Consider the following 14,001-nt stretch of genomic DNA (forward strand, 5'->3'; position numbering starts at 1 on the left):
GCGCGTGATAATTCTCGTCGCACTTGTAATGTGTCGAGACCCATTAATAACCCGCGACTTTCATAACTAGGTAGTTGATGAGGATCGGTCCACGGCAATCGGCGAAGAGCGAAGCGAACAAATCTGCGCTGTATTCCCTCAATTCTATGAGCACCGTTCAGGTAGTATGAGTTCCAAACTGCCGAGCAATATTCGAGAGTTGAACGAACAAGCGAACAGTAAAGCGATTTTAGACAGTGTATGTCTGTAAAGTGCTTAGTAATTCTCATTAAGAATCCTAAGCTACGGTAAGCTTTAGCTACAATGTAACTGATGTGATGCTTGAATGTAAGTTGTTCATCGAGATGGACGCCAAGATCCTTAACGCTAGTCGATCTTCCAATTAAGGATCCATCCAGAAAGTATTCGACATGCAATGGCATTTTTCTCCTCGTGAACGTAATGGCCGAGCACTTGTCTGGATTTACAATCATACGGTTAACTTTACACCAATCTGCGAAGATTAACAATTGCCGCTGGAGAAAAGCTGCGTCTTCTAAGTTGCGGATGATGTGATAGATCTTGACATCATCAGCAAACGATAAGCGAGGACCTTCCAAGGCAAAATTGACATCATTGAAGTACAGTAAAAATATTAACGGTCCTAGATGACTTCCCTGTGGTATTCCGGATGATGCGAGGAACTCTCCGGAAGTATGATCGTCAATTTTAACTGCTAAACGACGATTCCTAAGATACGACTGCAACCAACGAAGAATGTTCGAACTGAATCCAAGTCTGTCCAACTTAGCAACCGTGATGTCGTGGTTGATTATATCGAAAGCGGAGGAAAGATCTGTGTAGATAACGTCCGTTTGTAAACCGTTAGACATTGCATCAAACACATAAGACAAAAACGATAATAAGTTTGTGGTTGTTGAGCGGTTAGGCATGAAACCGTGTTGAGTATCGACGATATATTGCTTGCAGTAATTGGAAATTGGTGTCAGTATAACCGAACAGCTTTGGTATAGCGCTGAGGGAAGTGATACCGCGGTAGTTGTTTATATCCTTTTTATCACCTTTCTTGTGGACTGGGAACATAAAGGAAGTTTTCCATAAATTGGGGAAAACTTCTGTAGCGAGAGACATTCGAAACAATTTGCAGAGGGGAGCGATTACTCCACGCGAGCACTTTTTAAGAATAACTGCCGGTATTCCATCAGGGCCTGGAGAATTTGATGCTTTCATTCCTACAATTGCCGTCCGAATTGAGTCTTCGTCAATATTGATGCAGTTCAATGAGTTATTAGACACGTTAAGTGCTGCGGCAGTAATTTGCTGCTGAGTCAGGATTTCATTTGAAAAAACCATAGAAAACTTTTCCGCAAACATCTGGCAGATTTCCTGTGTGCACGAACCAGTACGATCTCCAAAGCTCATTGACGAGGGTAACCCGACTTCTTTCCTTTGCTCATTCACATGTTTCCAGAAATACCTTGGATTTGATTTCAGTTTTCGTTGTACGTTGTTCAAGTAGTTGGCATGGCAGCGCTTAATGGTTTTCTTGTACAACTGATTTATCTGCACGTAGTGATTACGCAGGGAAAATCCTCCATATTTAGAATACCTCTTTAGAGCGGCTCTTTTGGTCGTTTTCAGATGTCTCACTTCCGCAGTCAGCCATGGTGGATGCCGGGTCTGCCGTCTCGATTGTTTCGGTACATAGTAGTCGATTGCGTAGCTCATAACATTAGAAAACGTCTGCACAGCAGCATTGACATCATCGTTGTCGAGAACTTCATCCCAGTCGATTTGCGTCAAGAAGTCGGTCATATTGGTGTAGTCGGTTCTACTAAAATTATAGCAGATGATGTCCGTTGGAATGCAGGGGTTCTGTAAGCGGTTCGAATCGAGCACGATATGTAATGGAGGATGATGACGAACAGAATTCACCAGAGGGAACGGTGAAGCACTAATCTTTGGTGCAACATCTTCTCTACTTGAAAAGCAAAGATCCAACATCCGGTTATTTTCATTAACGACAGGATTCGACTGTCGAAGAAGGTTGAGGTTGTAGCCGTCGAGCATGGTTGTAATGCCAATGTGGAAAGTGGAGAGCGCCGGATCAGGAAAGAAGAAGCCACCGGAATTTTTCTGCCATTTTATGCTGGAAAAGTTGAAGTCTCCCACAACCAAGATTTCATCTACGGGTAGTACATGAGTGGAAGTAATTTCTTGCAACGACTGTATGTGTGCATCGATTAGCGGTAGATCGCGGCATCGGTCCAGGGGCTTCCATGGTGCGAACATCTGTGCATCCCGGTATCCGATTCAGAGCGAGAGGAGGATATCTATAAGTGCGAGAGAGATCAGCACTTGGAAAGGACGGAATATGCATATACTTGCCTAGATGAGACATTTGGAAGACTCTTTCACCACACCCACGCACAGGACCAGGACGACTGGAGAACGCTGGCTGCTGTGGCACGACTGTGGCGGGGGGTTCGAGAGCTTCCAAAATATCAACTTCAGTGCGTCCCGGTGTGGTTCCATTGTACTCTCATAACGTTTGCCGGGGCGGTGTTCTCATCAAACGGAGCGGACTGGGTGTTACTTCGTCTACATTCATAACGGTGCTGCATCCATTTTCGTCGGGAATCGGTGGAGAAATATCGATTGGAGGATACCAGATGTTCTGCTTTTTGTTGTCTTCGAACTCGCGAAACAAAACACCTTGTGGCCAGGTGTCGGGATTAAGAGCCGCTTCCCGAAGATGATCATATATCACATGCCCTTAGAACTAAGTACCATGCGTTTCCATCTACAACTTGAGCTCAGAGCTTGAGTAGTGACGTAATTAATAATGAAGAATAAAGAATATTATTCCTTGTGTTATTTACACACGCCCGCACGCCTAGGTCGATTTACCAAGCAATGATGTAGGGAATGCATTAGTGAACATGTGTGCCAGCGGACGGATGTAATTCGTTTCTAACTTCAACATCTTGCGGGATAGTTGGGAGGTTTCGAGGTTACCTATTAGCAGTCCTAAGAAATATTATAAACCAGATAGAAATCAAGTCGAAGCGTCTGCAGGAAGTTCCGAAGACCCAAAAAGAACGTATTAATTCGCATCGTCGATTTTCTATACAAACAACATGTTCTTTTAAACTTAATATTTTCAGTGTTTTGCTATTTCCTGAAGAATACCCCTTTATAAAACAGTTTCGGAGAATGTTTTAACTAAGAATGAATGAGAAACTAAGCTATGTGTAAAAATTGAATTTCCAACGCTTTCGCAAATATAGTTCATCGAATTTACTTGCACTTAGTGGCCTTTTTCTGGTGTTTCGTGGAGTACTTTTCTCACGTATCAGCTCAAGCCCTATTATTATGTATCGAGAAGACGTCTCCATACAGCTCAGACTATGACCACTCTTTGCCTCCATTTGATCGATCCACCTTGCTCGCAATACTTCTCTTTTTCTTGTGCCTTCCGAATCACATTCAAGAAACAAATGTTTGCCGTCTGTTATCCTAATGACGTTCCCTGCTGATCGTAGCTGTCTAATTTCAGCAGTATATATGATAGGTGGATCACTAAGCAGCTGTTGAAACCCGTTGATTAATTTCTCATGGTGACGTATTACTTACTTTACCTTATCCGCGGTCATAAATGAATGAATACACGAATTCATTAACCTCCCCGATATAGTCGCCACGCACCATTATTCGAATGGAAAGATGTTATATTTTAAAGCCTTTCCCTCTTATACATTTTGTTTCAACGGATTTACTGTCAGTCCGATCTCAGTTTGATTAATCCGTCTTTATGAGCTTAAGCCGTTTGACTTTAGCTGTCTAGTTGAGCAGTTTCAGGCAACTTGGCGTATGAATAGCCAAGTGATACAGAATGTCGACGAACATTTTACCTTAAAACTGATAGTTTTTAAGATTTCGCTTGGTTTCGAATTTTCCTTGATTTTGCGCTTGGTATCTAGGAATACTTTTTTCTGCAAAAGAACTATAATTTAATTGTCCTTTAGAATATTCACTAAATATAGTTATTATTTGTTTTGAATACAATGAATGTAAAATAAATGTAAGATGACTTATCAGTTCATGAATAAAAACTTTAAACCGTATATTAAAACCTAAATATTTGTCAATTCATTAGTTCAGATTCATGTTTCTCTCACTGGTCCTTCCTTATGAAAATTCTTTCTTAAGCCCTGAACTCAAGTTGTAGATGGAAACGCATGGTATTTAGTTCTAAGGGCATGTGATATATGATTTAGAACTAAATACCATGCGTTTCTATCGGATGATGACAATTTGATGGGGACGCATGGTTTTCCGAATGATTTAATTTTTTAAAGTGTGGTATTATACCCGTCCACATTTTCTAAAAATCTTTAAAAAAAATATAGCGTGATGTACTCAAAAATGATTTATTTTTGATGTAAAATCTAGAGTGGTACCAAAATTGTAAGTGCAATTAAAAAAAATTCAAAAATTTTGAACATTTTTTTCACATGAAATACATTTTGAAAAATTCTGAAAAAATCAGAAAGGCTCCCCATTATTCCTTAAATATTCCTGATTTTTTTCAATTTTTTTGCTAAAGAGGTTTTTGAAAAAAATAGATAAAATGAGAATCAGAATAACCACCCTAACTCCACCAATATGGTAATTAAAGGGTTAAAATTTTGGGAAAATCATCTCCAATGTAAACCCTTTCAAACAGCGTATATCAATTTATATTCAGTTTGGGGGCAGTTTTTGTATGAAAACCCGACTATACCCGAGGACGAGGTTAGAAATAAAACAATACTTTAGCGTAGTTCAATCTAGCTTCAAGCTGTAAATTTATTACAAATTAGTTTTAAATTTTAATAACTTCAAGAAGCTTACATTTTGGTGTTTATTGAACTGATGAATGTAATAGCACGAACTTATATAATTTATTCAAACTGTAGCAATAATTTTTTAATACTTGTGTCCTAGCTGTTACTGAAGTATAGTCGATGAATCGTTGGTATTACTGATTTCAGCAGGAACGTTGTCATCACTACTAGAGGTGTGCGAAAAGGCTTTCGCGTCCCTAACATGGTATTCACAACACATTCAGGAATTCCGTACAAAACCGTAAGACTTCCATTGAATCTATAAGTTTGTGAATTTTGGATTTGACGATCTTAAAGAAAAGTGAGTAACATCTTTTAAGCAGTTTTTGACCATGAAATTCCGTGTACATTTGTTCCAAATATTTTATATTCGTTAAAATTCTTTCATTCTTTCGGTCGCACTTATCTTAAAATAGCTAAGAGTTTACTCAAATGTATTACCAAAATCACCCAGCAGACATTCGTAGCCGCTCTTTGATTCGTGGTTTATTCAACGCGTTTGAAAGCTCCTGGTCTTGTGTGTACGGTACTGATGGACTCGGTTGTGTTTTCAAGCCTAAGCTTCGGTGTTGGTTTTCGTTTTCCTTATAGCCTGTACGAAATTGAACGAAGCAGGCTGCGTACATTGTTTGTAAAGGTGGTGATGTGATTTCTTCTTCCGTATCAGCACGTGCCGGTGCCTGTCGATTTTGAATCATCATTTTTTTTTGATATTTTGTCGTGAATACGACTTACTTTACTATGGGGTGCCTTTTCAAAATTTACCCTCTGAGAGAGTGATAAGTTTTTGATCGTGAATATCTCTTGTTGTATCTAACGAATCAACATAAATTTTGCTACACGCCATCGGAAATATGATCACAATTTCACGATAAAATTATCAGTTGTGTGCCATAATCTCAAATAATTCAAAATTAAACTTTTCTGAAATATTTGGTATAAACGAGTATCAAAGGGGATAATCCATAAGGCGCGTTTGCCTTGCTTGTATTTTTAAAGCTCATAGCTCAGTGATCTGTGAAAGGATTTATATAATCTAACTACCAATAGAATCGAATGTTTTCAACTTATAGCGTAACTGTATAGCAAAAGCATTGAAGTATTTCAATAGTACACTATTGAAAAACCTGTCTCATTTGACCCATGTCAACACCAGCCAATCAGAACGCGATCTGAGGAAGAGAACAAAATATCTGCTGCTGTACGACAAATCGTTCGAGAAAAATGTTCCGAAAAGTGTTGAATATCGTTTGATCCTTCTGAATGCTAGAAACGTATCCCTACAGCATATTGATAGTTTCTTTCAATAAATTATGCAAATCCGATATGAAATAATTGACATTAAAATTCTGTATGCGGCTATTTTTATAGCCGTTAAGACCGCCCATTAGTGAAAAAGCTACAAACGAAATCACGTAAAAAGAAAGCTCCTAACAAAAATTGGATCAGTTTGGATTCTATCGCCACTGCGAGCAGATGTATATAGTGTCGTTTGCAAAGCTAGTTTCGCTTCCGACAAGAGCGATTACGTCACAGCTGCCAGTCAATTGCATTGATAAACAAAACAACGGTGGAGAGCACTACACAAAATCAGCCGTTCTAATGGCTCAAAAGTTTCTAAAGAACTATTAGGATTTGTTGTTCGCCAATCGAAGGTAAATATCCTCAGTTTAGTGCAAATCTAGAACAGCTTGGTTAGATTTGTGCACTTTTCGCTGTGTGAAGTTCACAATAATCGAGATCAAGTGAAGCCTTCTTTGTTTTTGCGAAAAATATTCCAGAGTTCAAAGTCGTAGAGAATTACGCAATTTGACCCTTCTGTATGCTAAAAACGAATCCGTATAGCATATTGATAGTTTCGTTCAATAAATTAGGCCTATTGTATCATTGATCAACCCAGTGAATTATTGTTTTCTTTATTGGAAGATTATAATCGGTTGTAAACGCTACACCTACACCAACCATATCAGTATCGCACCCACGTACAACAGTTCAGCCTGGAATTAGATGACGGAAGTCAGCGGCATCCATCGGAATTCGAATTCAACTCATCACTCTCCATCACAAACGCTTTCATAGCAGGTTCTTTTCAGAGCCACCATTATTTTATTATAAAGAACTTTACTGATTATTCCATAATATTTGTGTTTCAGAATGTTAAACGTAACTAATCTGTACTTTAGTTTAGGTGCATCGTTTCAAATTCTACATACAATTTCATACAATTGATCAACTAATTGATATTCGGAAGTGTTAAGGAATATGTCAGTTGTTTTCGTATTCACGACATCCAGTTATGTCTCTGACATTACCCACCCGCCTTTTTTTATTTTGAAGTTGTTATTAAAACCTATAGATTGATGGCTTTTTGCCTTTTGAAAAATGAAGAAGTTATAGCTAAAACAGTTTGCGGGTGCATGCAAATGATCAAGTTCTTCTCGTTGTAATTCGGAAACCTTTAATCGTACAAAAATGGCACCCAGAAAGAAATTGGGCACTCTAAAAAAATATACATTGAAAAAAGATTTGATTTTTTTCTCAATAATTTCAAAATGAACCAAAAAAAATTAAATTAAAAAAAATCAGGGTTTCGATTTTTTTTAATAATTTTTATTCTAAAGTTCATATTAAAACCTACAGATTGATGGCTATTTCATCCGTGCCTTTTGAAAAATGAAGAAGTTACAGCTAAAATAATTTACAGATATATTCAAAATTTCAAGTTCTCGTTGAAAGATAATCATTTACACAATAGAACTAACGTAACTACGTCAAAATGAATAAACACATGTAGAATCAAAGAGGTGTACTATTTACAACCAACGTACGTACCGGCGGATTGCTTACCTAAATTCTACCTATTTCACATATAATTAGCTATGCTATGTAGAACAGATATCAGTTTATAACAAATCTCTTTCGAAACAGTTACAATACTACAATATGCACGGAACCACCCGCGATCCCATTTCAACCAGAATATTAGTTGATTTTCTGAATTCGATTGGTTAAAATTTGGTACAACTAATCGATTGTTGTTTTAACTAAACTGTCATTTTTGTTTTTCGATTAGCAGAAACGATGGTTGAAACAACTAATTTAACTGATTGAAAAAAAAATGCTGTCAATTAGTGAGGACACATACCTTTCAATTTCAACAAATATTTTAGTTCTGTTAGTTGAAAAATAAATCGGTTTTATTTGTTTTAGACATTGCAAATAGTTGAATCAATTCGAACAATGTTAATGATTTGAGAACATTTTAGTCAATTTATATGAGCTTGGGTGCATCAACCGCTGGGAATTGGAATTTTGCGGCAATTCAAACGCGCCATTCAATCGCAGCACTTTCTTTCACCCTTCGCTCCTGTTACTTTTATAAATTAAATTCATGTCAAAAGCGTTTTATTGATAATGCATGAACATCATCATCGGTATCAAACAGCTGGAAGTAAATCAAGGATCATATTTTAAGCATAAAATTTTTGCGCATACCTGAAAGATTACGAGATTAGAAAATGTTAATAAATGATCATTAACATTTTCTAATTTGTCACCAAATCTTTTTCATCTTAAACAAGGTTAACTTTTTCACAATATCGTTGTTAGATAAACACTTGTTATGGAATCATAAATTTCTCAAATAGAATGGACACAATTTCACCAAACGCTTTAATCATTGGTGTTGTTTTCATTGACATTTTGAAGCGACGCGAACAGATTTCAACTAAAAAAGTTGTTGATTTTGCATTGCGACATTTCAACTGTCTCCGGCATTTGACAGCATTCAAAACAACATATTCTTCAACTACTTGAATATATGCAAATCAAAAACCATTCCGATTGAATCAAAAAGAAATTAGTTAAATCAACTATCGCAAAAATCAAAAACTGCGATATTACAATTTTATGATCGAAGGGTTCTCCGTGTGGTTCCCCAACATGCAATTTAAATTTCGTTTTAAGCTTGCAGCTGTATTGCACCTGATCTCATACTTCGTGCATTATTATCATACAACTAGAAGTAAGACCGCATGGAAATGAAAGTATTGAGTTATCCGAAATAAATTGAACTAAACCTCAGTTGTTCGAAAATCCATTTCCTAATATTCCATACTCTACCTATAAACCTGAGCGCTACAGGAATGATCCATAGTTGGTCATATGCATCTATACAGAATTTTTTTAAAAATAACTATTTATTATAACATGAGTTAAAAAAAATTATTAAGATTTAAATTACGTGTTCAGCCACAAGTGGTGACTTTTCAGCCCTATTATATACATGATTTGTTTATTACCATGAAGACATCATTTGCTTCCGCAATCCTGAGATTTTTGTGTAGGGAAATGCATTGTGTAATGGGGAAAAAGAACTTATATAGTAACTTAATAACTAATCCAGAGAGCGAATCGATTCAATTGAAGATTGCATCGATTTTTGTCGGAATTTTCTTATAATATTATGTGACATTATATCTAATGGTTCTATATTTGTGAGTCTATGTAACTCATTTGTACTAAACCAGGAAGGACGCTTCAAAATCATTTTCAGAATTTTATTCTGAATCCTTTGAAGCGTTTTCTTCCTGGTGGAACAACAACTTGACCAAATTGGTGCTGCATATAGCATGGCTGGTCTGAAAATTTGTTTATAAATTAATAATTTGTTTTTAGACAGAGTTTAGAATTTCTGTTTATAAGAGTATATAAACATTTAATATATTTATTACACTTTGCCTGGATTCCTTCAATGTGATCCTTGAAAGTGAGTTTTTTGTCATACGTTAAACCTAAGTATTTTGCTTGATCAGATGCATCTCAATTCCAAGCCATTAAATTTGAGAATGTGATTATTGTTTGGTTTAAGCAAAGAAGCTTTTGGCTTATGAGGAGAGATAAATATTTGAATTTTTGCTGCATTTGGTTTAATTTTCCATTTTGACAGATAATCACTAAAAATATATAAGCTTCTTTGTAGGCGAATGCAGATCACTCTTTCTACCTGTGACTAACAGACTTGTGTCGTCACAGAATAGCGATTTCTGACAACCAACGGGTAGATTTGGAAGATCAGAAGTGAAAATATACAAGATTGGAGCTACGCTCGGATCCTGCGGAACTACTGCTCGAACGGGTAGCAATTCAGATTTACAATTCTGATAACTAACGTGAAGAGAATGATCAGTTAAATAATTTTGAATCATTTTGATCAAGTAAATAGGAAACTGGAAATCAGACATTTTTGCTATTAAACCTTTGTGCCAAACACTGTCGAATGCTTTTTCTATGTCTAAAAGAGCAACTCCAGTTATCTCATAAGATGAATTTGCTTTTATCATGTTTGTTACTTTTACAAGTTGATGAGTAGTTGAATTTTCATGACGAAATCCAAACTGCTCTGGTAAAAAAATTGAATTCTCATTTACGAGGTCTGTTCAAAAAGTTCCCGGAATTTTTTAATTGCGCGTGTCTGGAGAGTCAGGTGGTCAAAAAATTTTTTTTTGTGTTGGTACATATGTCCCTAATGTATGGTGAAATTTTCAGCTGTATTCATTGTTTACATTCTGTCTTGTAGCGGCTGGTGTAGACGTGTTTTTTTGAGCTCGGCGATTTTTGTTAGTTTAAACAATGGAAGAATTTGTATTAAATTTTGCGTGAAAAATGAAATAAAGTGTAACCAAGTGTGCGAAATGTTACAGAGAGCCTACGGTGAGTCTGCTATGAAAAAAACAAGTGTTTACGAGTGGTATTAGCGTTTCCAAGATGGCCGCGAAGACGTTGAAGACGACGAACGCTCCGGTCGACCCAGCACGTCAATAATCGATGAAAATGTGGAAAAAGTGGAAAAAATGATTATGGATGATCGCCGAATCACTATTAGAGAAGTTGCTGATGAAGTTGGCATATCAATTGGCTCATGCCATTATATTTTTTCAAATGTTTTGGGCATGAAACGAGTGGCAGCAAAATTTCTTCCAAAACTGCTGAATTTTGATCAAAAAAACAAACGCATTACCATCGCTCAGAAGCTGTTAAACGACGTCAACGACGATCCAAATTTACTTGAAAGGGTCATAACTGGTGATGAAACATGGGTGTACGGTTATGATGTCGAAACAAAAGCATAATCGTCCACGTGGAAGCACCCAACGTCACCAAGACAAAAATCGCCGAGCTCAGCCGCTACAAGACAGAATGTAAACAATGAATACAGCTGAAAATTTCACCATACATTGGGGACATATGTACCAACACAATAAAAAAATTTTTGACCACCGGACTCTCCAGACGCGCGCAGTTAAAAAATTCCGGGAACTTTTTGAACAGACCTCGTATATGAGACATCATTCTCAACAAGATAATTTTTTCAAACAGTTTACTGTTAAAAGAAAGTAAACTACACGGAACCACCCGCGATCCCATTTCAACCAGAATATTAGTTGATTTTCTGAATTCGATTGGTTAAAATTTGGTACAACTAATCGATTGTTGTTTTAACTAAACTGTCATTTTTGTTTTTCGATTAGCAGAAACGATGGTTGAAACAACTAATTTAACTGTTTGAAAAAACAATGCTGTCAATTAGTGAGGACACATACCTTTCAATCTCAACAAATATTTTAGTTGAAATAACTGGTGTTGTTATTGAAACAAAATTCTGTTAGTTGAAAAATAAATCGGTTTTATTTGTTTTAGACATTTAGAAATAGTTGAATCAATCCGAACAATGTTATTGATTTGCGAAAATTTTAGTCAATTTATATGAGCTTGGGTGCATCAACAGCTGGGAATTGGAATTTTGCGACGGCAATTCAAACGCAGCGCGTTCTGTGTGTTTGAAACCCTTCGCTCCTGTTACTTTTATAAATTAAATTCATGTCAAAAAGCGTTTTATTGCTAATGCATGAACATCACCATCGGTATCGAACAGCTGGAAGTAAAACAGTCTGCTGGAAGTAAATCAATGATCGAATTTGAAGCATAAAATTTTTGCGCATACCTGAAAGATTACGAGATGATCATTCATTAACATTTTCTAATTTGTCACCAAATATTTTTCATCTTAAACAACACTGAGCCAAATTCTCATTTTCGCATTATATGATATTCTAATGATTTTTCACTATTAGCATTTCCATTGATAGCTACAAAGTGTGTTCAACATCATGTCAAATATATAAGATAACCTTATGAAACATAAAACTCTTCGTAACGTTATTTTTACAAGATTTTCATATAACGAATGAAATTTCCAGTCTGAATCAAATTTATTGGCGCGCCCCTATAACCATTACTAGATATCCACACAACATACATGGAAACAATTTATGAAGCGAATATTATATTCATTTCGAATCAATATAGATAGGTTTATCTATACCATATGACTAGTTTCATAAAATTTATATATAACTTTTGATGGATGTCATCCCAGTTCTATATAGCAGTTATATATAGATCAAATTATTGCTATTTGATTGAATAAGTGATATATATAAGATTCAAATTAATTAAAATACTGGGATAATGGTACATAAGGGAATCAAAAACAATAAATATAATTGTCTTATTAAAAACTTGTTATATTTTTCGTATGTTAAGAGTTTCATAATGAAAATTTATTTTAATATTTCAACTACACTTACTTCTTTGGAACTGGCTGATTTCATAGGATATTTACAGTTACCAGACGAATCAGATGCACAACGAATCGGAAACTACTTCTTTTATTGAGTATTTGAGCTATACTAGTCGTTATGATATTTGCGAAGGAGAAGTAGGATCCCGAAACTATAAATAAATAATTTAAATCCTCTTATTAGACAGAAAGAATGATGAGACGTACCGGGTAATTATTTCATAATCCGTTAGGGCATATTCTTGAACGAAATTGAATGAGCTGTCTTGTCAGCGATTTAAAATAACGGAACTTCCTAAAAAAAACTGTCTGGAGCAGTTGATGAATATCGAGGACACAACTCCTTTTTCAGCTTCAACTTGTATATAGTATTTTTATCAATATCATAAAGATTATGAAGATATAAAATTTATTGAACATCATTTAGATTTTTTGTAGAGTTCCATTAAAGGTCATAAGTTGTCATATGTCTTTTGTAAAATACCATCTGTGTACGATTCATAAGACATATCCAATGAATATAAATTATGTAACGAGTTAGGTTTCATCGGATTTCCATATACATTATAAGGAATATTCTCATAACTTTCATTATGGTAACGTCTATTTAGATTTAACGTACACTTTAAATAAAGATTATAAGTTTCCATATAACTTCTATAAATTATATTCTGCATTTGATTCATATGACAAATCTGATGATTATAAATAAGATTTTCATTTCAGTGAAGGTTAACTTTATCACAACACCGCTGTTAGATAAACACTTGTTGTCATAAATTTCTCAAATCGAATGAACACAATTTCACCAAACACTTTAACCATCTATGTTGTTTTCATTGACATTTTGAAGCGACGCGAACAGATTTCAACTAAAAAAGTTGTTGATTTTGCATTGCAATTATTGTTTTGCTTTCAATTGTCTCCGGCATTTGACAGCATTCAAAACAACATATTTTTCAACTACTTGAATATATGCAAATCAAAAACCATATTGGTTGAATCAAAAATAAATTAGTTAAATCAACTATCGCAAAAATCGAAAACTGCAATATCGCAATTTTATGATCGAAGGGTTCTCCGTGTGGTTTTCCCAAAGTGTTGTAAACCTTTTCCTGGTTTTGTGTGTTCCGGAAAATTTTTCCCATTAACAGAAACCTTAATTGGAAAATCAGAAGCTCTAAAGTGCAAGGTTAAATTGAATACCACGTTAAGCATTTGTGATCGCTGTCGTAGGCGGGCTTATAAGGAAAGTCATACGTCGGAAACAGAAGGGCAGTCAACAACGGACCCACAACCATCCACATCGCAACACGGTTTAGAGGAAGTACCTTCAGCAGCTTCAATCAACTCAGCATCTTCTGAAGCATCAGTCGCGGCGGAGTATTCAAGAGCACACAACATTGAACTTTTCAACAAGGGCATCGCAGGAATCAACGTGTCTCCGATATCAACGAAGAAAACCCGGAA

Source organism: Malaya genurostris, chromosome 1, assembly GCF_030247185.1.
Source record: "Malaya genurostris strain Urasoe2022 chromosome 1, Malgen_1.1, whole genome shotgun sequence".
Lineage (NCBI taxonomy): Eukaryota > Metazoa > Arthropoda > Insecta > Diptera > Culicidae > Malaya > Malaya genurostris.